This window comes from Nycticebus coucang, chromosome X (assembly GCF_027406575.1).
Source record: "Nycticebus coucang isolate mNycCou1 chromosome X, mNycCou1.pri, whole genome shotgun sequence".
In the NCBI taxonomy this organism is placed as follows: domain Eukaryota; kingdom Metazoa; phylum Chordata; class Mammalia; order Primates; family Lorisidae; genus Nycticebus; species Nycticebus coucang.
In genome coordinates, this window is record NC_069804.1 from 95,092,009 (window position 1) to 95,117,073 (window position 25,065).

General features: G+C 36.0%; 1 pseudogene; it reads left to right on the forward strand.

Annotated features, from left to right (window-relative positions):
- The first annotated feature begins 8,016 nt into the window (after nucleotides 1–8,016).
- LOC128576906 (tudor domain-containing protein 3-like) overlaps nucleotides 8,017–25,065 on the forward strand; it is a 64,312-nt pseudogene continuing 47,263 nt past the window's right edge.

A 25,065-nucleotide genomic window follows, 5' to 3' on the forward strand; every position in this document is an offset into this window, starting at 1 on the left:
GATCACAAACCCTCATTGTCATCCAATGATATGGATATTACTGGAGGATCATGGCTCCCACCTCCTGATCCTTTATGGTATTATAACTCCTAAGCTTCTAATAATAGAATGTATTCCAGTGGATGGCATCAGTTACAAAAAAATTAGTCAGTTTTAACTGAATATTTACCTCTATGTTTATAAAGGGATACATAAAATAACACAATTTATTGTATTTCTTTTAATCTCCAATAATATATGACATATTCATAATTATTTTTCTTGCATAGAGGGGGTATAACATCAAAAACTTATCAGAGGAGTAGGTATTGATAGACTACTAATTCATGGACATTCATTTCACAGATTATGAATAACTTTATGTAAAGGCCATCCACCAGGTGATCATGATCCTCCCCAAATTATATGAAATTATTATTTATTCCCCTAATTTCACACAAGTATGATTACCTAATAAGTGGAATTATGAGAATTGGAGACCTCACAATTTATTTTTACAAAAGTCTAATACTACATGGAAATTTGCCTTGCCTTCTTATCACACCACAGATAGTCCCATTTGGATTCCCGGGCTGGCATGTCCTTTCATTGCATAAATTACATCCCCTGCAAGAAATTACCTCACCATAGTATGTTTTCACCATTAAAAATAGAAATTTGAGAGCTTCATTATCTTTCTTCTTCCAAATATTACTCAATATGTTAAATCAGAAAATCAATTATATCGGTGAATTGTTATAGACTCTTATGCCAATGTTATGGTATGTACTTCATAACCATACATATTTGCTTTAACTTCCAAGCTGGCATTTCTACTGCCCATTAAAAATCTTTGTTCCCAAATTTCACATTTTACTTTAACTTTATCAGCTGATAAGACTTGTCTCACCCGTTGCTTTATTTATCATATTGTGACACAGCTAAAGTTACCCATTAATATATTTTAGATAGAGAGCTTAGGCTTGGATCTCTGTTAATTTAAGTCAATCCTGGAGCTAAATCCAATGACTTAGAACAAATGACATCAGCCCTGGAATCGCTCCCCCCCCAAAAAAAAAAAAAAAAAACACACACACTTTGTTGGAGTGCTTTTAGCTTCTATTATAGCAGCAACAATGCTTGCTGGCACTGCAGCTACCACTGCTGTAGCTTTGTCCCAATCTATTCATGCAGCCCATCAGGTAAATAGTTACTTTTAAATCATAACTTCAGAAATTCAATCATTGCCTACTATTGACAAAGAAATCCTCAAACACCTCAATGTTCTGGCAGCTGCTGTCTTTGGATGTGTGAAAGGCAAGAAGGTATTTGGACATGAGAAAAACTAGTATGTGATAATGCATACTGTTCAATGCATTTCATATTGTTGCAAGGACAGTTTAACTGCTGCTGAAAGAAATTTCACTCACCCAAATAAAGACCGGTCTCTGGGGGTGCTGGAGCATGCTCCCAGCTCAATGTGCATAACTCCCATCACATTTAATACTCATCATAATTTGAATATTGTTAAATTGCATCTCTAAGGAACATTTGAAAAACCCATAGCCCAAGGTTTCTCTTGGCTCAAAGAACAATTAGGAAAACATTTGAAACAATTCCAAGACAAAGCTCAACAAGAAACATTAAATAATCTTAATGATGTGAGTAATTGGATCAATCCTGAAACATAGTTCTGCAGACTCAATTTAGGAATTTGTATTTTTTCTTCTCCTGCTTTCATTCTGTTACTGTGGGTTTTTGCAGTTATGAATGCGTTTTGCAAGTTATTACAAAGGACCAGAAATGCCAAGGCCATGATAACTCTGAAGATCAAAAAACAACCAAGATTACCACCTGTTCCAGAACAAGACCCTGATGATTATCATGCTCAAAATTATGCCAATTAGTAAAACAAAAAGGGGGAGAATTTGAGGACAGGCTAGAAAAATTATAAAGAAAAAAAGTGGCCTGAATGGTGACTATTCTTTTCTTCTAGTTTCTATTTGCCTGAAATATTAATTTCCAACCCTTTACTCCAAGCCTTGTTTTGTCTTTAGAGCATATAAATGGCTTGAATTTTTTATTCAGTCAACGAGCCAGTGCCTCTTCAGTAGGGAATTCAAGTCATTCACATTTATTGAGTAAATTGATAAATATGATGGAGTTCTGGTTGTTTTATTTTGTGGAGGTTCATTGCTTAGTTTTATCCCTTGAGCCATTGTGGAAGTTAGGTTTTGACCTTTAGTTTCTGGTTATCTACTTTGCTGGTCGGGCATTGTGATGTCAGTGTGAAGAACGGGTCTGAGTACTTCCTGCAGAGATGGTCTTGCAGTAAATTTCCTTAGTGTTTGCATGTCATCAAAAGTTTTGATTTATTTATTTATCAAGTATGTAACTTAATTAAGCAGGAGATAGAACTCTGGGCTTAAAGTTGTTTTGTTTAAGATGATTAAAGGAAGATAATCACCCTCTTCTGGCTTGAAATGTTTTAGCTGAAAAGTCTGCTGTCACCCTGATGGTTCTTTCCTTGTAGGTTACCTGTTGCCTTCTCCTGGATGCTTGTAAATTTTTCTCTTTCATTTTTGACCTTGGCCAAGTTAAACACAATGTGTCTAAGAGATAGATGATCTGTTTGTAATTAGTTGAACTGGGCTTTACGATATCCATCTAAGAGGATTGTGTCATCATCTTTGGTGATGCTTGGTAAATTTTCATTTATGATATCCTCCAGTAGGGCATTCATACCTTTAGGTCTCTATTCTTCTCCTTAATGTATACCAATAATTTGTATGTTTGTACATTTCATGAAGTCTCATAATTTTCTAAGGGATTTCTCTGCTTTTACTCTCTTTTTTGCCTCTTTAAAACTTTAAGTTGTCTCAAGAGCCTAATCTTCTAGTTCTGAAATTATTTCTTCTCCATGTTTTAAACTGTTAGTGGTACTTGCCACTGAATCTTTTAGCTCCCTGAATTACACATTCAAATTCATAAGCTCCAATATATTAAATACATAAAAGATTGCATATAGGGGACCTCTGACCACTTCCCCTCATTTCAAAAAAAGAGGTCTAGCTTTAAAATGGTGTCATAATTTACACTCCTATCTACGGGTCATACTTCTCCATCTGGTAACTGGTATTGAAGCCAACTGTGTTAAAAAGATTTTCTGAGGCTGTAAAATCTGAGGGTCTTCCAATTCTTTAAGAGTTATCCCAGGAGTGAGTAGATGGTATTAAAGATGTTTGTCCCATGGAGAGAAAAGACAGAACACTCTGCAACTCAGGCATCCCTCAGGTGCATACATAGTGTCTTCACAACCCCAGGAAGACTTTACCATCTGGCAAAGAAAATATCCCTCCAAGGCTGTGTGCAGACTCTTGGAGAGGTTACACGAAACCAATTAATTTTTCACAAGAAATGTTGTATGGGTCCATTTCATTCCCTTGTGACGGATGCTAGGAAGAGAAACCTATGTTACTGCCACTGGGACCATACCTGTCTTTTCCCCTTTTATTTCCCACAAAACACTTCATGGAGAGTAGGCTCTCCTCCTTGCCTTTAGGAATCCTTTTCCCACTATTGCCTCACAGTCTCCTCAGACATACACAACTCCACAAATAGCAGACTCTACCGCTTGCCTCTTGCAAGCCTCTTGTCACTAATGCCTTCTGGTCTCCTTGGACTTGTATGGTGTATGTACTTGTATTAGAAAGTGTCTCTAATTTGCAAAGAGATGGGAGCTGGCCGGGGGACATAGCTTGTCCTATGAGGACTTTAATGAATTTCTTTATCACATTTGTCACATCTCCTGTAGTGTTAGGGGGATAGAGAAATTCCATAGAAGTGGAGTTGTTCCAAAGAATACAGGGTAAGGAAAAGGTCTGAAGAGCCCAACAAGCATAGAGCTCTCTAGACAAAGATGTTGCTAATGGCTGAAAGTCAAAATACACACACACACACACACAGGGCAACCCCCTTCCTGGCTGACACTAAAAGGAAAGACTGTCTTTGCTTATGCTTTGGAGTTCCGTCTACATGGAAAAAAGTATAAGGAGAGGATAGTGATTTAAAGCAACAAAGGTAAGGCAAGCTTTAATTAGATTTTATTCCCTCGATCTTTGCAATTAATAGTATAGTAATGTCTGGACTATTAACTGTACTTTTTGTGTAGATGTTTGGTCTTTACAGTGAAAAATAGAAAAATCACTATCCTACTTTTTTCTTTTTACTTTATAAACTTTTAAAATTTTTTTCAGATTAATATGGGGGTACAAATGTATAGGTTACATTATTTTCCTTTCCAAGGTAAAGTTCAAGGCGTAGTTGAGCCCTTCACCCAGGGGGTTTGCTGTAAAACCTTACATAGCACACATTAGGTGAAGACTTACCAATCACCCTCCCTCCTCCTCTTTACCCTTTCCCCCTCACCTCACTTGAATATACTTGTGTTTTTATTTCATGGGGGGAATGTAGTTGTTTATCTACTTATTTCATATTAGTATTAAGTATCTTAGACAATTATTTTTCCATTCTTGTGATACTTTACTAAGTAGAATGTGTTTCAACTCTATCCAGGTTAATAGAAAAGATGTGAAGTCTCTATCCTTTTTTATGGCCAGATAGTACTCCATGGTATACATATAACACAGCTTGTTCATCCCTTCAAGAGTTTATGGGTATTTGGATTGCTTCCATGTCTTGACAATTGTGACTTCAGATGCAATAAACATTATAGTGTAAATGTACTTATATTAAATGATTTTTGTTCTCCTGGATAGATACCCAATAATGAGATTACAGTATCAAATGAAGGTCTACTTTTAGCTCTTTGAGAATTCTTGATACTTCTTTCCACAGAGGCTGTATTAGTTTGCAATAACACCAGCAGTGCAAAAGTGTTCCTGTCTCTCCAAATCCATGCCAACATCTTCAGCTTTGGGATTTTGTGATATGGGTTATACTTACTGGGGTAAGGTGATATCTCAGAGTGGTTTTGATTTTCATTTCTCTCAGGATTAGGAACAATTAATGTTTTTCATGTGTTTGTTGGCTATTCACCCATCTTCTTCAGAGAAGTTTTTGTTCAAGTCACTTGCCCATTTATAATTGGGATTGTTTGCATGTTTCTTGTTGATTGATTTTTGTTCTCTGTAGATTCTAATTATCAGCTCTTTGTCAGATTCATAACATGCAAATATCTTTTCCCATTCTGAACTTTGTTGGTTTACTTTAGTGGTTGTACCCTTAGCTGTGCAGGTGCTTTTTAGCTTGCTCATGTCCCATTCATTTATTTTTGATGTTGCTGCAATTACTAAATGGGTCTTCATAAGTTTTTGTTTTTTTTTCCCCAGAATGATATTGATCAAAAGTATTTACCACACTTCTTCCTGGGATTTTTACTTTTTTGAGTCTTAAATTTAAATCTTTTATGCAGTGAGACTCAATTTTTGTCAGTGGTGAAAGATGTGGGTCTAATTTCAGTCTTCTATATGTGGCCAATGAATTCTCCTATGACCACGTATTAAATAAGGATTATTTCCCCACTTCATGCTTTTTTTTTTTTTTTTTTGGTTTATCAAAGATTAGATGGCAATACATCACAGTGTTCAACTCTAGGTTCTCTTTCTATTCCATAAATCAATATGTCCATTTCTGTGCTAGTACCATGTTATTTTGATCACTGTGGATTTTATTAAAACCTGAAGTCTGGTAATATTATGCATCTAGATTTGTTGTCATTTCTTAAAAGTGCATTGGCTGCCAAGGGTTTTTGTGTGGTTCCATATGAAATGAAGTACATTTTTTTTTTTTTGAGACAGTCTCACAATTTGCTACCCTCAGTATAGTTCCATGGTATCATAGCTCACATTAACCTAAAACTCTTGGTTTCAAGTAATTTTCTTTTCTCAACCTCCTGAGTAGCTGGGATTATAGGCACCTGCCACAGAGCCTTGCTATTTTTATAAATAGGGTCTCACTCTTGCTCAGGCTGGTCTTGAAGTTGTGAGCTCAAGTGATCCCTGCTCCTCAGTCTCCCAGAGTGCTAGGATTACAGGCTTGAATCACTACATCTGGCTCATTTTTTAATTTCTTCAAAGTGTGACATTGGTGCATTAAATGTATAGGTCATTTTGGGTAGCATGGACAATTTAACAATGCTGATTCTTCCCAGTCATGAACATGGTATGTTTTTCCATGTGTTAACATGTTCTTCAATTTCTTTACTCAGTTTCATAATTCTCTTTATGGAGACCTTTCACGTCCTTTGTTAGATATATTCCCAGGTATTTCATTTTATTTGAAGCTACTATGAAGGGCATTATGTCTTTGGTTTGATTCTCAGCTTGATTCTTTTTGGCATATGTGAAGGCTACTGATTTGTAGACATTGAATTTATATCTTGAAATATTTCTGTATTTCTTGATCACATCTAAGAGCTTTGTGGTTGAGTACTTGGAATTTTCCAGGCATAAGATCATGTCAAAAACAAGACCAAGTGTTGGACCTTGCCTAGCCCCATTTTAATATTCTTAATCTCTTTCTCTTGCCTGAGTACGTTGGCTAGGACTTTTAGCACTATGGTGAACAGTGGTGGTGGTGATAGTGAGCATCTTTGTCTGATTTCAGTTCTCAGTGAAAATGCTTTTAGCTTTACTACATTCAATATGATATTGGACACTAAAAGAAATTAATCACCAGAGAAAAAGTGAATAGATGAGTCCCACAGTACTCTGTGAACTCCAGGTGGATCCTCCATGCCAGAACCTCCTCCTTCTCTCTCCAGGATGCAATGTTGGATCCTCCATGTTCTCCTTCCAAGAAGCCATGCAACCTCCCTACTCCCCTTCTGGGAAAACAAAACCAACACCATGCTTTAATATTCTAAACTTGGTCTGGAGTAATTCCTTTCCCTTCTCAGGAGCACCTACTGACTTTTTCAACCTGTTTTGTGAGCACACTTAAGGAAGCAGATTAATAAAATTCCGGTTAATAAGGGCTACAATCAGAAGACACAGTTGATTTGTCATCTTACCTGGGATTTGAGGTGGAATATGGAGAATGCACTGATGCTCTAGGGTTCTTTTTCTTGAGGCTTCTGCACAAGGAAAAATGTTGAGGTTTTTTATTCTGGGTTTTGAAGCCCACAAAAGTTGTTGGGGGTTGTGAGTCCCAGTTCCCTGAACTCAGTTGATCTGTTGTAATTACTCAGCTGAACTAGGAAGTTCAACTGAAGCATAGTGGTAATTGAAGGTAATAATGAATTGAAATTGGAAATAAAACTGAAGAAGCATAAGAAACATGGGTAGAAAGCATAGTACCTTACACAGGTTTCAGTGTAAAAAAGAGAATTTTTTTTTTTTTTTTTTTTAGGAAGAATAAAGCAAAAGTTTAGAACACTTCCAAACAGAATTGGAAGCAGGTTCCAGTCAAGATGTGAAGAGAGGTGAGAGAGACAGAGACACAAAGGCTATGCAGGGGTAAATACCCTCTCCATTTGAAATTGGTTGCAAGTATTTCTTTGGCCTCTCTGTACCTCCTGTTTACCTAGGTTACTTCAAACACACATTCTTATAGGCCCTCCATACCTCTTAGTTCAGCAGACTAGCCTGTCCTCCCATCCCTCTTAAAGTCCCTTTCTTTGTATCCCTTCTCAGGATCAATAAAAACATTTAAGAAAAAGATGTAAGAGGAAGTGCTTGCTGCACTGAGCCTGCCAAGTTGCAGAGCTGACCAGAGGAGTTTTTTCTTTTCCTTTCTTCTTTTCTTTTCTTTTCTTGTCTTTTCTTTTCTCTTTTCTTTTCTTTTCTTGCTTTGTGTTCTTTTTTCTGTGGCAGTTTTGGCTGGGGCCAGGTTTGAATCCACCACCCTCTATATATGAGACCAGCACCCTACTCCCTTAGCCACAGGCACCAACCTGCTTTGCTTTTTTATTTTCCTTTTTTTTTTCTTTTATTTTTTTTGGGGGGATATCAAGTAAGAGGTCTCATCCTCAACCCCTACCCCAGCCTCCCACTACCGCTGGGCTAAGAAGCTAGAATGGCCAAGGTCCCCCACACAACATTGTTCCAGGCATTTTGGTATCTTTCAGATGAAAGCATTGAAGCTTTCACAAGTTCTCCTGACAAAGTCAGTGTAAATGACATCATCCTAATTGCTCTCAATACAGATCTGAGAACGATTGGCAAGAAATTCCTCCCCAGTGACATCAGCTGTGGAAACATAGAAAAGCTTGAATGCCTAAAAATTTGCAATGTTCTGCACCAAAGGATAATGAAGAATCTCAGGCTGCACCAAGGATGCTGCGACCACAGATGTCTGATGATCATATCAGTTGCACAGCAGTAGAATTTAGTTATATGTCAAAAATAAGCCTGAAAACACCACCTGGAATTAAGGTTAAGCTCTCAGGCATTGTTGAGGTAAAAAATGGATTTCTACTCTTGAATGACCACAGTTCTTGGCAGTGAAGTGGAACACCTTATTGAGAAATGGGAATTACAGAGAAGTGTATCAAAACACAATATAAGCAATATTGGAACCAAAGGTGGACCACCTCCTTTTGTGCCTTTTGGACAGAAGTGTGTATTTCGTGTCCAAGCAGAAAGAACAGAACTTGATCGAAGAAAGACATTGCATGTTACAATGCCCGTCAAAGCTACAAATGATAATGATGAATTTGAAAAGCAAAGGACTGCTCCTACAAAGATCAAAGAAACCAAGACATTTGGAGGAGGTGGTGGCAGTGCTAGAAGTAATTTCAATATGGGTGGTGCTGGTAACCAAAATAGGGAAGTTTTACTGAAAGAAAAGTCAACCAAATCAGAGGCAAAACATGAATTTGTTTATAGTGAACTGGTTGATGAGAAGGCTCTGAAGCATATGACAGAAACCGGCTTCAATAAGGAAGCTTCAAGGCAAGCTCTTATAGATAATGACAACAACTTAGAAGCAGCATTGACTGTACTTACTTCTCAACAGCAATAAACAGAAATCTGTTATGGGTCCACATCTGGGAGGTAGAGAAAGAGTCAGCGGGGGAATGATATCTGAAGATGAAGCCCTGGGAAGGGGAAGGCCATCAGCACAAACTAAATTATTTCTTGGTATCTAAAATGGGAAATTTGACTGTGGAAGATTAATATGAGGATACAAACGATTAGATTACAGTGTTTGTGTTTGTTAGAATCTAAGTCACAGTCTCAGTAGCTTCATCAGGGGCAACATAGGTTGTCAAATACTGATCAAAATTGAGTGAAAGAAAATAATCAACCAAGACATCCTCCTCTAAATGATACCAGGCATCGAAGAAATGAAAAACCTCCTCATTTTCAAAGAGACTCTAAAAATTCAAAGTCCATTTTGTAAGACAGTGGGTTACCTAGAAATAGAGGTTCTGAGATTCTGAGAGAATGAATACTTCTTCAGGGTCTAAAGTATGGGATGAAGAGAGAGTCAGGTGTGATAGACCATATTCTAGATATGACAGAACTAAAGATACTTCTTATACTTTAGGTTCTTAGCACAATGATGGTGCTTTGAAAAAAAAAGAGATAACTATTCAAAGCAGATAAGGAAAAGGTCCATTCTATCTAGAGGCAAAAGAAAATCCACTTTCTCAAGAATCCATGGATTATAATAATCAAAAACATGTAAAAAGAGAAAAACAAACAGCTAACCCTGATCTTTTTTATGATAGGAAATCATGAATAATCAGCAATGAAGCTTTTAGTGGTATAAAAATTGAAAAACATTTTAATGTAAATACTGATTACCAGAATCCTATTTGAAGTAATAGTTTCATTGTCATTTCAAATGGAGAGACAGAAGTTCCACTGAGAAGAAAACAAGTAGGACCTATTAAACTAGCAGGACCTGTCCCAACTATACCCTATGACAATAAAATATTTTACAGTAGTGGTCTCAAAAGGAAACCTGGGCCAATAAAGCCAGAAAAAGTACTAGAATCATTTATTCCTCTGGAGTATACAAAAATGTGGAAACCAGGAGATGAATATTTTGCAGTATGTTAGGAAGACAAGTTTAACCAGGCAGAAGTGGACTCTTTCCCTTCCTCGGGTATGTCAGCTGTTGTTAAATCCATTGATTATGGAAACGATAAAGAGGTGCTACTAAGCAATATCAAGCCCATTCAAACAGAGGCATGGGTATGTAATCCAAATTCTGTACAAAGACATAAACTATATTATAAAATATACATTTCTAAAAGAGTAAGCATAATCATTCAGAATTTGCAAGTGGGAAATGATTTTGAATTTACTTAAAAGAGGTTACCCCTAAAGTAAGATTTTAATTTAATTCTTCCACTGAACTACAATAAATATAAATGCTTTGGAATTACTTTTCTGGTAGAATGTTTTGCCACATTATACTTTGGAAATAGGAGCTGTTATTTACATGTTTGTCAAAACTTTTTTGTGTGTAAAATGGGTTTTTATGCATATTTTTTCTTTCCCAGATCGTTACTTTAAATTTTATTAAATTATGTCCAGTGGTTGCCAAATTTAAATTTCTGTTGCATACATGTATATTGTTTATTATTTTAATTACATGTAAAATTAAGAAAAATACTTTAAATTACACATTAATTTGTAATGCATTTATTGCATATATATTTATATATGTACAGATTAACCATACATATCTGCTTATTAATTATTTTATTAGTTTTGTTGCCAAATATTATGTCAAAGTTGGGTGAAACTTTGCTGATGTAACTTAACACATAATGGCTTACTGGAGTCCATTTTATATGGGACTTACGTGACTGTAAATAGCTAAATCCTTAACTACATTTAGGCAAAAACAAGAGTACAAAACATTATAATTACTTTGTAAAGTTTTTGTTAATTCTTTCATTTCTCTAATTTGTGGATAGCTGTTAATAAATTTATCATTACAAAAGATAAGAAAGATACAAGAATTTCATACACAATGAAATATATGAGCTATAGATAATCAGTACTAAGGGAAACTTTATAGAAATAAATGCATACTTTAAAGTGGTAAAAAGATTCCAAACAAATAACCTAATGCTGTACCTCCAGGGGCTAGAAAAACCAAAATAAATAGCACACAATAAATAAAAACTAAAAATGTGAAAAAGATTAGAAAAGAAATAAATAAAATTTCAGATAAAAGGAAACTAAAAATATCAATGAAACAAAAAGTTACTTTAAGGGAAAGTTTAAAAAATTATCTATCTTTGGCTAGAATAAGAAAACAGAGGAAAGATCAAATAAATAAAATCAGAAATTTAAAAGGAAACAAAATACCATGGAAATTCAAAGAATTATTACGGACTGTTATAAATAACTGTATACTAACAAATTGTAAAATATAGGAGAAATATATAAACCTAAAACAATTGAAGGATGAATAAATAGAAAACATATTTTAAAAGCCATAACAAGTAATGAGACCAAAGCAGTAACAATAATTTTCTGATCCAAGAAAAATCTAGGTTATATTAATAAATATAATTCTACCAAACTTTAATAAAAAACAAAGAAAAAATAATACCAATTCTACTCAAATTCTTCAACAAAATTACACAGGAAGGGGTGCTTTCAGACTCATTCTTCAAGACCAATATTACCTGATATTAAAACCAGACAATATTACAACACAAAATAAAACTGCAAATCAATATGTCGGATAAACATAGATGGAAAATTCCTCCACAAAATTCTAGCAAAGATAGTCCGATAACACATTTAAAAGACAATTTACTGTGATCAAAAGGGATTTGTCACTCAGTTACAATATAGATGGACATATGCAAATCAATATGTAATAAATCAAATTAACATAAGCATGATAAAAATTATACAATAATTTCAATGCATGTAGAAAATGTATTTAATAAATTTCAACATCTTTTATGATAAAATCATAAATAAACCTGCTATTAAAGAAATGTACCTCAAAGAGTAAAGTTGCTATGAAACAAACTCACAGCAAATGTCATACTGAATGGGGAAAAAAATCTGAGCCTATCCTCTAAGACCTAAAACAAGACAAAAACTCTGAGCTTTGCTACTTTCATTCAATATAATACTAAAGGTGCTGGCCAGAGAAATTAAGCAGGTGAAAAAAATTAAAAGTCATCTATGCCAAAAGGGCCAAATCAGATTAGCCTTGTTCACAGACAATATAATCTTATATTTAAAAAAAAGTGTGGAAGGTAGATAGGTTGATCTCTCAGAAAGGAAGCCTGCCTCAATTCAGGGGAAAGCCTGCAAACACAACATCCCTGGTAGATCATCAAGACCATCAAAGACGAAAGAAGCCCAGAGGTACATGAAACAAGGCAAAGTCACCAAAACTTTTGGCACCAGGTGGGAAGGGGGTGGGAAGTCAGCAGGTGGGAAGGGGCTGAGCTCTTAAAGGGGCTAAATCCTTTGAACTCCTGATTGGAGTTAGATTGGAGAACCTAGCTTGCTTGCTCTGGGGAATGAAACTGGCTTTCCCCTCACCCTTTCTATATACATTATTGGCCATTTTTTAATGACCCCCTACCTGTTGTTCTCTATGTTTCCATTTACCTAGCCTTTCCTTCTATCCAATTTTCCTAGGGACTTGGGATTCTTTAAATCCTATCTTTTGGCATCTTTACATTTTTCATATGTGCTTTGTGTTAGAGATAAATAAAAGGTTTCTGAGAAGTTAGAGAGTCACTGCATTGATTCAATCTGCTGTTGTGTCATGGGAGTCAATGTATGTCTTTCTCCAGCCCTCTCAGTCTTTATGTATTAAGCTTATGTAGAGTCTCATGAATTTCTACCCTAGCATCATTCCCCCTGTCAATGTCCAAGGTAGGTTTTGGTACACAGAAAACCTAAAGATAGCTTCACAAAAAAAAAAAAAAAAAAAAAAAAAGAAGGAAAGAAAAAAGGAAAACTGATATAAGAATTCTGCAAAGTTGAAGGATGCAAAATCAATGTATTATAATCAGCAACATTTCTATATGCTAACAACAAATGATCTGAGAAAAAATTAAGAAAGCAATCTTGAGATGTTAAGGAGGGGCCAAAATGAAAACCTGGAAGCACCCTGCACATTTCAATCTCATGGAGAGGATTGAAAATGGCAATTGAATATTTATCTTTAGATTGATAATCTAAGGGACAACATTGAAAATTAAAAAGAGGTAATAGTGAGTGGCGCCTGTGGCTCAAAGGAGTAGAGCACCAGCCCCATATACTGGAGGTGGCAGGTTCAAATCTGGTCTCAGCCAAAAACTGCAAAAAATAAAAAAAATAATAAAAAAGGTAACAATATGCTCCCAATGTGAAGGAGAAGGAAGAGAAGCAACCACAACCTGCTCCATGGGATTAGATGGACACTGGGAAGGGGAAAGGAATAACACATGGGTAAGAAAAGTGAAGAGAAGCTGACTCTCCACACTCCTCCCACATATTATATCTTATCTGTGGGGGGTACCTTACACCACAGCAGGATTCTGAACTGACATAGAGAGATGATTAGAGATTGTGTAGTGTCCTTGCTCTAGAGTAAAGGCAAAGGCAAGGAGGAGACCCAATGGTTTGCAAAGTCTGAGTGCTGTGGCTGCTGCAATTTTGAGATCCCAGATATTCCAGAGAACTTCATCTAATCAGGGTTTGGATCCATTGATATTGCCTCCCAATTACCTCTGCCAAGCTGGCAGGGTGTAAGGATGTGGCACTCTTTTATGTCCTATGGGCATGTTTGTATGTTACCACTGCTGATGAGGGATTTGGCAAGGCAAATGCATGATTTGCTGCAGGCTGATTCCTACATCTGACAATCCTTGGTGGAGTGGCACTCAAGCAGCAATTACCACCAACTGCATAACTGAGGAGGCAATGCTCAGATTGAAGTGGGATAAAAAACACCACTGCCTGTAGACCCGATCAGAGAAGTGCTTGGATTGATGCATTATAAGAATCACCACTGCTGACTGATCTAGGAAGGGTGATCACTTACTCCACAGCTTGACAATCACCTGCGGTAACCACAGAACAACAATAAGGTGTGAAGCGCAGGAGAGCAGCAGTGTCAAAGTTTCACATTATATCTTTCCTACTTCTGCCAGGTAAATCTCTTGGAGTAGGACCCAAGTGCACCATTCAGGGGCCTGTTATTCACTTTACTGGGAGTTCCAAGTAAGGGAATTACTTCTATCTATTAGAGTAAGGGAGTTCCAAGAAGAGGAGAATAGATACATTGTGAACCTATCTGTCTTGAGCTGGGAAAAAATATTTCAGATGAGAAGGAAAGAGCACAAGAACTCTACAAACATGCAAAGGCAAACTCTTTTGACATCTCTAAAAAATCACAATAGTTATATATAGACTTCAGAATATGGATGATAAGTAAGATCAATGAGATTAAAGTAAAAGTTGGAAAACAGCACAAAAACCAAGACATAAATGAAAAAAATACATTAAAGAGATAGATAACATTAGAAAGATAAAATAGAATTTAAGGGGATTAAAGAGTAATTTAGGGAATTTCAAAACAAAATAAAGGTTTAACAAGGGAAACATAAAGCACAAAGAAAGAATATTTGAGCTTAAAGGCAATGTTTTTGCATTAACCCAGTCAGTCAAAAATGTAGGAAAAAAGCATCCATAATAATTGACCACCATTTCAAGATATATGAAGCATTTAAAGTACACAAATATAAGAAACATAGATATATCTGAGGGAGAAGAAGAAAAATCAGAAAGCATGAAAAATCTATTTAAAGAATAATTGAGGAATACTTTCTTGGTATTGCTAGAGATTTAAATATCCATATACAAAATGATAATTGAACACCTGGAAGTTTCGGCAAATTGCACATCACGAAGGCATAGGCATCAGTCTGGAAAAAGTCAAAATTAATGAGAAAATTGTACAAGCTTCAAGAAGAAAGAAACAAGTAACATACAAAATAAATGCATCATACTATGGCAGAATTCTCAGCAGAAACTTGCTAGTCAAAAAGGTTATGCATCCCATATTTAGTCCCCTTAATTTGGACAAGTGGAAGCCAATAATTTTGTATAATTCAAAATTTAGTTTCATAAAAGAAAGAGAAATAAAGTCTTTCTCAGATAAGCAAACACTGTAGGAATTTGTCACCACAAGATCTGTCCTACAATAAATGACTAAAAGTACTCTATACTAGGAAGAGAACAACAGAAAACCACCTTTGAAAAATAACCAAAAAATAAGCTCACAATTTTTATAGAACAGAAACCTAAGGAAGAAAACAAAACAGCTAGGAAATGTTCAACATGATGAAGAGAACAGCATCTCACATGCCAATATTAACATTAAATGTAAATGGTATTAATCCTTCACTTAAAAGATATAGATTAGCTAAATGGATAAAAAGCACAACCCAGAGAAATATCGTGCCCAGAAAACCCATCAAACTTACAAAGACTCTCACAGACTCAAGGTAAAGGAATGTTAAAAATGTTTCATGAGTGCAAACCAAAAAAGAGCACTATTAATTATTCTTCTCTCAGATAAAATACACTTTCATTCAACAATGGTTTAAAAATGCAAAGATGATCATTGTATTATTATGAAGGGAGCAATTCAGCAAAAAGATATAAGTGTTAGTGTACATGCACCTAACACAAGAGCTTCTGGATTCATAGATCAAATTCTACCAGATATAAGCAAATAACTAGGAGCATCATAATAGCAAGGGACATCAACACTCCACTGACATAATTAAACAGACCATTGAGGCATAAAATCAACAAAGAAACATTGAAGCTACAAAGGACTCTAAAACAAATGGACCTAACAGACATTTACAGAACAATCTACTCCCAACACAGCAGAATATACATTTTCCTCATCAGCACATAGAATATTCTATAGGATAGATCATGTTAGGCCATACAACCAGTTTCAGAAAACTCAGAAAAAATTAAAACTATACTATGTTTTTTTTTTTTCTCAGATCACAGTAGATTAGAACTGGAAATTCATTTCAGGAGAAAGACTAAAATGCTAACAAATACATGGGGTGAAATTAAACCAACTGACAGTGATTTTTGGGTCTATGATTAAATTAATATGGGAAATATATATATATATATATATATATATATATTATTCCAACTAAATGACAGAGGACACATAACTTCCCAAAATCAATAAGAATAACAAAAGAAGTGCTAAGGGAGGTAGCCAGAGCCTTAAATGTCTTAATTCCAAAAGACAGACCACAAATAATATCCCACCTCAAGAAATGGAGAAAAAAAGTACAAACCATAAAGTTAGTGGAAGAAGAAAATAACAAAGTTCATAGAAAAACTAAATGAATTTGAAAGCAAAGAAACAAAACAAAGAATCAGTGAAACAAAAAGTTAGTGCTTTGAAAAGTTAAACAAAATCAGCCAAAACTATCTAGATTATCTAAAGTTTTTTTCTTTTTTCTTTTCTTTTTCTTTCTTTCTTTCTTTCTTTCTTTCTTTCTTTCTTTCTTTCTTTCTTTCTTTCTTTCTTTCTTTCTTTCTTTCTTTCTTTCTTTCTTTTTTTTTTTTTGTTGTTTTTTGAGACAGAATCTCACTTTTTCACCTTCTGTAGAGTGCCATGGCATCACAACTGAAAGCAACCTCCAGCTCCCGGGCTTAGGTGATTCTCTTGCCTCATTCTCCGGACTAGCTGGCACTAGGCTATTTTTTGTTATAATTTGGCCGTGGCCTGGTTCAAACACACCACCCTCAGTATATGGGGCTGGTGCCCTACTCACTAAGCCACAGGTGCCGTCCACTTAGATTATCTAAAAGTAGAAGAGAAAGGAGAAAAATGCTTAATAAGAAATGTAAAAGAGGATAAATTATAACAGACACCACAGATATCAAAATAATATGTATGAAAACATTTATGCACAAAAATTAAAAACTATGGAGAAAGTTTATAAATTCTTGGAAACACACAACCTCCCAAGTTGAAATTAGGAAAAAATAGAAATTCTTAATAGAGTCATGATGAGTAGTGAGACTGAAACAATAATAAAAAAAAATCTCCCAATAAAAAAGCCCAATGTGAGATAAATTCATAGCATAATTTTCTCAGACCTGCAATAAATAACTGGTATCTACACCACTGAAACTATTCCATAATATCAAGAAGGATAGAGTCATCCCTAACTCACTGTACAAAGCTAGAGTCACCTGATTACCAAAGCCAGAAAATAAGAAAACACAGTAAGAAAACTGACCAGTATCTGTCATGAATAAAGAAGCAAAAGTCCTCAACCGTATAACTAGCACACTAAATTTAACAGCATAATTTAATTTACCATAATCAAGCGGCTTCCATCTCACGGATATAAGAATGGTCTGAAATATGCAAATCAATATATGTCATTCATCATAATTGTAATTATTTTAATTAAAATTCATAAGTTTAATTAAAAACAAACAAAATATGATCATTTCAATAAATGTAGAATAAATATTTGATAAAATCCAGCACCCTTCATGATAAAAACACTCAACAAATTAGGCATTGAAAAAATATACATCAAAAATAAAAGCTATGTATAATGCAACAACTGTCAATATCACAGTGAATGGGGGAAAGATTAAAGCTTTCATCTTAGAAACTGAAATAAGACAAAGAAGCCCACTATTGCTACTTCTTTTTTTTTTATTAAATCATAACTGTATACATTGATATGATCATGGGGCATCATACACTCGCTTCATAGACCATTTGACACATTTTTATCACAATGGTTAACATAGCCTATTCAACATAGTCTTAGAAGTCTCAGACAAAACAATTAGGCAAAAGAAAAAAGAAAACAATCAAAGTTGTAAAAGTGGATGTAAAACTATTCCTGTTTGCATCTGATAAGATCTTATATTTAGAAAATGCTATAGACTCCACTGAAAGACACCTATAATTGATAAATAAATTAAAGTCTCAGGATAAATATTAATGTACAACAATTAGCAGCACTTTAACATATTAGTCAAACTGAGGGCAAAATGAATAATTGAATAGTATTTAAAATGGCTGCAAAAAATAAAATAAAATTTCTAGGAATATACTTACCTAAGTAGGTGAATGATTTCTACACAGAGAACTATAGCCCATTTAAGAAAGAAACCACAGAAGACACAAACAAATGGGAAAACATCCCATATTAATTGATGGAGAAATCAACATTGTTAAAATATTCATACTTCCCAAAATATCTCAATAAGGATGGAATAAAAAAGTATCCAATATACTCAGTACTATTATGAAACCAATATATAATCACCCACACTTTCATATGAATGATAAAAAACAACTCTAGTCTAGAATGAAGGAGGGAAGAAGAAGGGGAGGGGATGAGAGGAAGGAGAATGGGTGGAAGGAGAATAATTGGTGGGACCTCACCTATATAATGCAAGGGTACGTGTCAAATCCATTAATAGTAGAGTATAAATGTCTTAACACAACAAATAATCGAGTGAGATGAAAGCTGTACTAACCAGTTTGATGTAAGTGTTCCAAATTGTATATCAAATCAGCACATCATAACCCATAAATTCATTAGTGTACACAGTTATGCTTTAATAAAAAGAAAGTCTCCTCCAAATACCAACCTCATTTTAATAGGTCCAAAAAAATTAATTCCAAATTTTATATGAAACCAACAAGAAGACAAAGTAATCCTAAGCAAAAGAACAGATACGAAGGTATCACATTACATGATTTCAATTTATACTACAAGGATAGTATCTCAAACAGTATGGTATTGGGATAAAGGTGTACACACAGACCAATGGAACATCATAGATAACACAGAAATAAAGCAACATAGCTACAATTAACAGATTTTTGACAATGTACACAAAAATATACACTGAAGAAAGGGTACCCGATGTAGTAAATGGTACTGGCAAAATCGAGTAACCACATGCATCAGAATAAAACTGGATCCTTATATCTGACATATCCAAAAATTAACTAAAGATGGATTAAAAACTTAAATGTAATAACTGAAACCATAAAAATTCTAGAAGAAAACATGGGAAAACCCCATTTGGGCATTGGCAGAGGCAAAGAATTTATGAATAAGACCTCCCCCCAAAATTACAGCAACAAAAATAAATAGATAATACTTGATGAAATCGAATAGTTTCTCATAGCAAAGGAAATAACAAAGAGAAGAAATAGAAAACTTATGTAATGATAGAAAATATTCATAAACTATACATCAGATAAAGGAATAATATCTAGAATCTATAAAGAAATCAAAAGTAGCAAAAATAAATAAAGTGATCAATAAGTGTGCAAAAACATGATCCGAAAACTTATTAAATGTAGAATATAAAAGTCTTAATGCAATAGCTAAGAAAATGCCAGGAAGGCTATGCTAACCAGTGTGATGAAAATGTGTCAAACTGTTTATAAAACCAGTGTATGGTACCCCATGATCACATTAATGTACACAGCTATGATTTAATAATGAAAAAAATAAAGAATAAAAAATAAATGGATTAATGGCCAAGAAACATATGAAAAACTGTTCAACATCACTAATCATCAGGGAAATGTAAATTAAAAGCAGAATGAGACACACCATTACTCCTGTTAGAATAGGCATTATTAGAAATCTAAAAACAATAGCTAGTGAAGACATAGTATAAACCAATCACTTATTCACTGCTTCTGAGAATATAAGCCACAGCAACCTCTATGAAAAACACTGTAGAGATTGTTCAAAGAACTAAATTTAAACCTATCTTTTGATAGAGAAATTCCCCTACTGGATATGTAAACATATACAAAGAAGTCATTTTATAAAAATACACCTGTACCTGAATGTTTACCACAGCACAATTGCAAAAATATGGAATAAACATAATTGCCTACCATTCATGAATAAATAAAGAAAATGTGGAATATATGTACCTGGGACTATTTCTCAGTCATAAAATATAAGGAAATAATGTCTTTTGCAGCAACTTTGATGAAACTGCAGGCCATTATCCTAAGTGAAATATCTCAGAAATGGAAAAGCATATGCTATATGTTCTCACTTAAAATTTGGAGCTAAATGGATACTTATGGTCATAAAGTGTTGTAATGGACATTAAAAATTAAAAAAGCAGGTGAAAGGATGGGTGGTGAGGAATAAAAATATGCCTATCAGATACAATGTACACAATTACTTTGGTGATGACTACACTGAAAGGTCTCACATTGGCATGATATAATCCATCTATGTAACAAAAAATACTTGTATCTTCTTATTTAAAAAAGTGTTAGCAATAGCGACAAACTATAGAATCTTAATATTTAATTTGGAATCAATCTAAATGTGCATAAATGGATAAAATAATAAAGATATGTATGCATATATATGTATGTACATATTGTTATTAATATATGCATATATTAATATATATAATATATAGTGTCCATAGTTTGTATGCAATGTAAAATAGTTGCCATATATATGTATGTATATATATCAAATACTATTAAGACACAACAAAGCATGGAGTCCTGGATGTCAGTGAGATGGTAGACTAGGGACACCTAGAACTTCTACCCTTCAGAAGAAATGAACAAGGCAGTGGGTAAACTCCTAAGATTTGACAGAAGTATTGAAGGGCAAATACTAGATTGAAGTTGGAGAATGGAGAGGTAACTGTAGTAATTGAAAGTCCAGAAGGGCAGTGTGGAAGTATTTGTCTTCTGCAGCCTAATTTTCCTCTGTCAGATTGGATTGGCCTTGAAACAGGAATGACTTTTGCCATTGAGGGGAAAAGTAAGCAGAAGAAACTCAACATCCCCCATTGCCCCTGCAAATAACTATAGTTCTTACTACAGGGGAATCCCACAGTTCTTTCAAATCTTCAGGCCAGTTGGGTGAGCTTCTGGGAATACATAAATATGTATTGCTACAGATACAATATTTGGGGGTAGATGGTGTGCCCTACCCACTTTCTATTCAGTCCCTATGGACTAAGACGCTGCATCAGAGCAGTCAGGATCTTATAATCACAGCCATGTCTTGAGTGTGTTTTCCTCTTTAAGCCAGTAGCAACTGGGCCTCTACAGCATTGTGGCTCCATATTTATTCCATCATGCCCACAAAGATGTCTGAATTCCACATCTCTAACTGTACAGAGCTTGAGCCAAGGACCAGCTGAGACTAGAGTCCTGCATGGCAGAGAAATCAATTCCTGCTGCCCACACCATGTCAAAGGAACAGTCTAGAAGTATTTCTCAGGGCAAAGCTATCACTGGGCAAACCAAACTACTGCATGCTTTCCCTGAAGTGAGAGAGGTCCCAAAGTCGCGAAGTAGCTAGCACACCTCCAGGCTGTGTAGGAAACAGCATACTTATTCCCATATCCAAACTAACAGTTATGTGTCCAAGAGCATAAGACAGACCCCAAATTGTCCAACTAAAAATGTGTGTGCACACTATATTGATCTAAGAAACAACCCAGAAGTCCCACCCTCAGCAAAGCCAGTCCATGACCCACTACTCTCCATTATAGTTTATGCCACTGAGACACTTGCATGCATCACAGGGATAGATTATAGCTTAAAGAAACTACAAGAAGAAACTACACTTCTGCATCCACTTATAACCAAAGACAAAACATATAACCAAAACTAACACCATAAGACCTATCTGAATGAATGTCTTTCCCTGTGAAACTTACTCTACAAAACTGAAAAAGGTAACTCTTCCACCAGAGTTATAGAAATAAATGTAGGTACATACCAATCCTTTAAAAAGCAACAAAACATGACACTTCTAAAGGAACATAATTATTTGTCACTAGCAGACTTGAATCAAGAAAATATATAAAATTCAAGTAAAAATTTAAAATAATAATTTTAGAGTCAAGATAGCCAATTAGAGGCAACTCTTTTTGGAGTGTTCTCCATAAAAGTAGGAGATTTAGATGGAAGTGATTTGGGAGCAATTGAAATTTAGGGGTAGATCCCAGGGAGTGGGAGCAGAGGTATTCAGTGACCCCACAAAGAAGAGCTATAAGGACAAAGATAAGAAAGAGAAAGACAGATAGGAAAGGACAGTCACAAAGCAAATCATATCTGAAGTAGTCTGGAGCCAAATGAAAGGGTAAGGTGGATCCCCTTTCCACATCCAGGGGCTCTTCACAAGTAGCAAGACACAGAAACTCTCATCCCGGGGGATAGTACCACGAGGAAAAATAGACCCAGCTTTCCTGAACCTAGATCTTTCCATCTCTGAATCTTCCCCTTTCCTAGCAAAATAGAGATCAATTTTGGTTCCAGCCAGCTTGTATCCACAGCCCATCCCACTCCCTAATCAACTAGATAGAGTACCCTTACTGAGGCTCACTTCACAAAGTGCCGGCATGTGGCTGGAATACCCACACAGTGTAGACAGTATAGCCGGTCTGGTTTCCCCTCTAGGTGGTGGAGTGATAAAGTCTAGACCTTCCCCTTTCCCATAGCGAACATAAAAGTATGCATTGCAGAGGCCAAATCCTCTCCCACTGGCATTGAGAGGGAATGACTGCCTCTGGGGCAGACAGTACAGGAGTGGTGAAGGGAGAAGGGTCCAGCTTCCTCATCTTATCAGGCCACAACACAAGGGGGTCCACACTGTGTGGCCCTGATTTGCAACACTGGCAGGCTGTGATCAGAGAGCCCCCATGCGCTGATTTCAGGAGTAAACAGTAGTTCATTTATACTGACATTGATACATCTGGTGGCTGTGTTGCAACTGCTTCCTACCTGGTTGTTTTGTTTGTTTATTTGTTTGTTTGGTTTTGGCTGTTGTTTTCAGGAGATGAAGGCCCACTTAGTTGCCTAGACTAGAGTATTATTGTGTCAGCCTAGCTTATAGCAACTTCAAACTCCTGGGTTCAAGGGATTTTCTTGACTCAGCCCCCCAAGTAGGCATCTGCCACAACACCCAGTAAATTTTTCTATTTATTTTTAGTAAATATTGCGTCTTACTCTTGCTCAGGCTTATCTCAAACTCCTGAGATCAAGGAATCTGCCTCCCTCAGCCTCTCAGAGTGATAGGATTACAAGGTATCTAGTCCTACCTAGCTACCTCTGACTAAACCATCTTAGCCAGTTCAGTTCACCATCTTCACACTGCCCAGGCCCTTGGGCTTTAACTGGTGTCCTAACCCCAGCTCCACCCCTCCTGGTTTGGAGAAAAGAAGGCCAGGACACAGGGGATCCAGCTCTGTGAAGTCCTGAGTGGCAGGCTGTGAGCTGTGCATACTCCTCTCCCTGGCTTAGAGTCTTAAAAGGAAAACCCTGCCTCCAGCCCCACACCTCCCAGGTTAGAATAAGGCAGGCTGGGCCTCAGGAGACTCAAGTCTGTGAAGCCCTTAAAGGCAGCTTCAGCAAGCTATGAGGGGGAAGGGTGACAGGAGAAAGCAGAATCTCATTTAAATGGAGAGTGATGGAGGGGTGTAGTGACATCCAATACAATGGCCTTTGAAACCGATATCAGTCTTTTATATTTAGTATCCAAGTGACCTTTAAACCTAAATAAGCCATCAGAACAGCAAGCTGCTGCTTTGCTCTAATAGGTCCTCAAAGGAGTGTGGGGAAACTCACATCTTGGGGCCAAAGAAATTAATAAAAGCATGCTGGTTTTAGCATCCAAGTGGCCCTAAAACCAGCTGGGTGGCTCAGAGGAACACCAAGTTGCCTTTTTGTTTTGGCAGGCCCTAGAGGGGTGTGGTGAACTTCAGCTCTCAGGGCCATTAATGTGAAAAACAGCCTTCTGGAATTGGAATAAAAAACAGTCCAAAAATCTACCAAGAAGTTGGCAGAAAAGTAAGCTGCCATTTTCCTTTACCAGGTCCTAGAAGATGTATAGAGAACTCTGGCCATGGGGCCCCTGAAACTAATACCAGGCCACCAGATCTGGCAACCAAGAAGCCTTAAAACCTTCTGAGCACCTGGAGGAATAAAGTACTGCCATTTTGCTTTGGCAAGTTCTGAAAGAGATATGGAATGCTGATATCAACCCACCTGACTAAGCATCCAAACAAAGTGAGAGCCTGTCAAATGGCACTAAAGCAAGAAAACCATTGTGCCACTTCATTGTCCCAGACTCCATTCTCTAGGCCCCAACTTCCTCCTATGAGCTGGCTAATTGAGCCCAGCCAGGTTATCTCTCAACTACGAGTCAAGGACACTCTAACCTTTTATCTTAGAGGAAAAAAAAAAAGGGAGGGAAGGAAGGAAGGAAGAAAGAAAGGAAGAAAGACATGGAAAGAAATCAGCAAAAGATCTCTAGCAACATGAATTCAGAGTAGTTCAATATCCCTGGTAGAGTTCAATGGAGCTAGAGTAAGAAATGCCACTTATAAAAATTTGTCAAAATGATAGAAATGGAATTGAGAATATAGATGACAAGACGAATGGAATTGAAAAAAAAAATGAGAAAAAAATCCAAAAATTGATTCAAGAAATGAACAAAATTAAAGACAAAGTCACTAAAGACCTGGAAATAATTAGAAGAGATAAAACCGAGCTTAAAGTAGAAGAGGCATTTAGAGAGTTTCAAAATATAGCAGAGAGATTCAGCAACAGATTAGCCCGTGGAGAAATAAGAATATCAGAATTCAAAGCCAATACTTTCAAGCCACCTCAATCATTTAAACAGGTAGAAAGAAAAAAAGCAAAAGTTGAGCAATCTCTTAAAAAGCTATGGCAGCCTTCTTCATGAAGTCTTCCCCCAGGCCAATATCTTCCAGTGTTTTTCCTATGCTTTCTTTGAGGATTTTTATTGTTTCATGCCTTAAATTTAAGTCTTTTATCCATCTTGAATCAATTTTTGTGAGTGGGGAAAGGTGTGGGTCCAGTTTCAGTCTTTTACATGCAGACATCCAATTCTCCCAACACCATTTATTGAATAGGGAGTCTTTCCCCCAAGGTAAGTTCTTGTTTGGTTTATCGAAGATTAGGTGGTTGTAAGATGTTAGTTTCATTTCTTGGTGTTCAATTCTATTCCAAGTGTCTATGTCTCTGTTTTTGTGCCAGTACCATGCTGTCTTGACCACTATGGCTTTGTAGTACAGACTAAAA